Here is a 4,252-nt window from a genome sequence, read left to right on the forward strand (position 1 = left end):
AAATCCTTTTACCCATGAATCAATGATCAATAAGAACAAGAAGCATATCAATGAGAAACTTCAGCTGTTCACCAACAGGCAACACAACCTCTTTGCCTCTGGACAAAATATCTAGTCTTTAAATTTCATTCTAAATTAATTCATTTTGCCTATGTAAAAGTTCATAAAATCTTCACATATTTTTTATATGTATATTCACTGTCTGTTACTATTTTCATTCATAGTAACCAAATGTACTAGGCTTACAGCACAAGAGTGGTTTTGACTTAAGGTACCAGATACAATCATGAATCTAGTATAACTGGAACAACAGGAAAAATTCCATCATTGCCATTCTCAATTCTTCCCCATTATTTAACACATTATTTAAGCGATGCATGTCACATCATGTCACTTTGCTTTTAATACTTAATCTCAAAACACGAACGTCCTTAGAAGAGACAATTCTTATGTACTGTTAGTCAAATATTCTTTAAGTTGTAATATCCATTTGAAATATTCTCTGACATCTTTTAACTTCTGCTTGTCAAACATAACATATCTCAACTGGAAATAAGCACTTCTTTTGCTCACAGTTCACATTTTAATTGTCTATAAACTGCTATTTCTTTTAGTTCTCTAGATATAGTTCTTGGTGTTTTATTTCCTACTGCACACACCTCTGGAATGTTAAAATAAACAGACACACATCCCATGCATGTTTTGGCAAGTTCCAGATGCCCTACCTTATTACCAAGTGATATATTTTGTATTCTCAGTTTGCTGTTTTTCTGTGCTTGATGGTGATGGGAGAAGCTATCTACTAGGACAGGAATAACCATAAGGCTCAATATTACTTCCAACTGCTCAGCTATTGAATAGTGGTCACTTCAAAGGCAATTTTGTGTATCACCACCTAGGGAATTTACTGTTTGGGGTTGTGATTTCTTCAATCTTTTTGTACCTTCTCAAAGTCTCTCTTGTGTCTGATTCACCCAATTTATCTTTTCTTCTCTTATTATCTATATTTTCTAAAATTACCCAATCTAATCACCCACTTAATATCTTCTTTAATGGAACCCACCTTCTTTTTATGACTTTCCATTCATCACAATAAAAGCAAAAGAGAAATAGTAATAAAAATTGTTCAAGGCTAAAAAATCATTTGTATAAGTCTATCTCTTTCCAGATATCTACATTCATGTAATTGCTTTGATAGTTAAAATAGTATTCAGTGAGTACCTCTGGAAAATATTGCTTTGATGTACATATTACAACACAGAACAGTTCTATGAAAATTGAATTTTGTGAAGCAGACATTTCAAATTATTTTTAATTTGTCATTTGAAGATTTTAAAGAAGAACAATATTGAGGCAATTATTAACTGGCAAACTAGTGATCAACATAGCCTGTAAAAGGCATTTTGTTTTCCCGCAAAATGGACTGAAATAAGATACACAGACACATACACACACACAAAATTAATTGTCAGTATTTTCAAAAATATCATAAGACTTGTTAATATCAGATTCACCTACTCTGATGGTAATAATTAGGTGACATTAAGCAGCAGCTGTTTTATCTCTCATTTGTGTTTATTCCAGAATTTTAAAATTAATTTATACTTTAACTTCTTGGCCCCTGCAGGTATTTGAGTTGCAGTCCTTCAAGTAAATGATTCTTTTAAAAGATATATACTTCATGATTAACCTGTCTAATGTATCGAACTTTAGATAATGTCAGCTTTTCTGTAAAGTAACAAAATAAAGCTCTTACTAACCAAAAGTTTGAATGCCAAGTCTACAAATGCCTAACGGTCAGAAGAGAAAGTTGCTCTGGGACAATGAATCAACAGATATTCCCTAGAGGGCACCTGTGGGAATAAAGGAAAAATAATGAGTCTAATTAACATATGACCTGTGCCTCATAATATAAATAATTGATCTGTCTTCTACATTACCACTAGGCGCTTCCCAGGTGGCTCATTGGTAAAGAATCTGCCTGCCAATGCAGGAGACACAGGAGACGCAAGTTTGATCCCTGGGTCGGAAAGATTCCCTGTAGGAGGAAATGGCAACCCACTCCAAGTATTCTTGCTTGAAAAAGCTCATGGACACAGGAGCCTGGCGGGCTACCACTGTCCATGGGGTCACAAAGAGTCAGACACGACTGAGCACACACATACTGCATTGCTACTATTGTATATCCCTACATTACACCAGAAACCTTTGTGCAAATAGCTATGGATAATGGAGGCATTGTGGTTAACCACATGCTCACAAATACACACCCTATCAAATTGTGATAGCTTGTTAGTTACAACTGTGATCCTATCCTTAGAAAAATAAATAAATGTGTTTTAGAATTCTACTGGGAAGATCAAAAATATCTGGGGATTTTATCCCTCCTGTGTGACCTAAATGTAAAACTCTTTACCTTTTTGACCACATCTCTTAGAAAGAGATAGGAAGAAGAACACTGATTGGATTTATCCACTCACAATCTTTTTAACAGAGGAGTATGTTTACAGGGAATTCTCTGAAGTGAGTGGACTATGACTATAACATTTATGATGTATAGAATTCCTGGGGAGACTAACCTAGAACCTATGAAGATTTTGAACGTGTGTCCTTGGTATTAGAGGTATCTGTCATAGGTCTGTTAAGGTGAGCAGAGACAGTTGGGCAGTTGATTCTTGTCCATGGATGTTGCGATCCCTTTGAAGATGAAGTCACCTACAGCAAGCATTAAAACTAGTCTTATATAGCTCTCTGACAACAACTGGTAGAACAAGCATAAAAAGACATGTCAAACTGCCAGTACAACTAGTTTTCAACTATCCACTTAATCCTGTGATAGATATTCACAACTTACAGTTAAGGTATTAATTAGAGAAATGACTAGAATTCTACAGGAGACCTTGGAAACCATACACTATTATATGTACTAATACACCCTCATTTTACAAATTTAAAAAATAACTATTACATGCATTATTATATCTTCATTTTAAAGATTGTAAAATGAATTAAACTATTATCAAGTGATTTGCAGATGGTATTCATTCATTTATTTATTAGCCAAAATATTTATTGGATAACTTCATATTGTGATTAGTGTGTGAAGGAGTCAACAGGACAATGGAACGAAGGGTAATAAAGGTGTTTGTCTTTGAATAAGATGGTCAGGCAAGGGCTCTCTGAGGACATAACAGTTGAAATGAACTTGCCGAATGAGAGGGATATAGGAATCCACACAACTCAGTAAGAGAAATATAGGCTAAGAGAATAGCAAATACAATGGCCAGGAAGTAGAAAATGGCCAGGAAGTAGATATGTTATAAAGAAAGAATACAATGGCAGCCATTATATGAAAATGAAGTGAAAGTGTTAGTTGCTCAGTCATGTCTGACTCTTTGCGACCCCATGAACCGTAGCCTGCCTGTGTCCAGGGAATCCTCCAGGTAAGAATACTGGAGTGGGTAGCCATTCTCTTCTCCAGGGGATCGTCCCAAGCCAGGGATCAAACCTGGGTCTCTTGCACTACTGGCAGATTCTTTACAGTCCGAGCCACCAGGGAAGCCCCTAAAGGCAAGGGAATTTGGGCCAGCCAGAAGTCATTATATAGTGCACAATAAATTAAGTGAAATAGAAGGTATCATATAAGAAAGTATTTGAGGAAAACAAATTTCTGAGATATATATATCTCAGAGCCTGTGAAAGCCAACTTATTTAGGACACGTAGTATTATTTTTAGGCAATCCTACTTGTCTATTTGAGGCTTTAGCTCATGAATTTAAGGAGAGACCTGTCTGTATGGTTATATGACTACTTTCTACTTCCAGTTAAGCTGAGTTATATAGGTTTCAAACACAGGTTTTATACTTGCGTTCAACCAGGGATGAGGTTTTGCCAGACGTGAATGGCAAAGGGAGAGAGTTGACAGTGATTAACAAAGGTTGGAAAGGCCACCAAACCCAATATGGGATAAAGGGTCATCAAAAGAGAACAGTACCACACAATACTGTCAATCGACTATATTTCCAAAAGTTTTTAAAAAGGGGGTACAGATGTGTAAAGTCTATAACTCAAGAGGATGAAATTTCAAGACGATGAAATAATTTTAAAGGGCTACAGGAGAAAGATCAAAAGGTGAGAGTCAGTACTCAAAGAGTAAGATACTAACCATGTGGATTTCAGCAGAAAATAAGTTAATGGCAGGGTAAGATACAGAATCTCTCTGGAAACGGGAGACTAAATTGAGGCGAAACCA

This window comes from Giraffa tippelskirchi, chromosome 6 (genome assembly GCF_054371585.1).
Source record: "Giraffa tippelskirchi isolate mGirTip1 chromosome 6, T2T-mGirTip1v1.2.pri, whole genome shotgun sequence".
Lineage (NCBI taxonomy): Eukaryota > Metazoa > Chordata > Mammalia > Artiodactyla > Giraffidae > Giraffa > Giraffa tippelskirchi.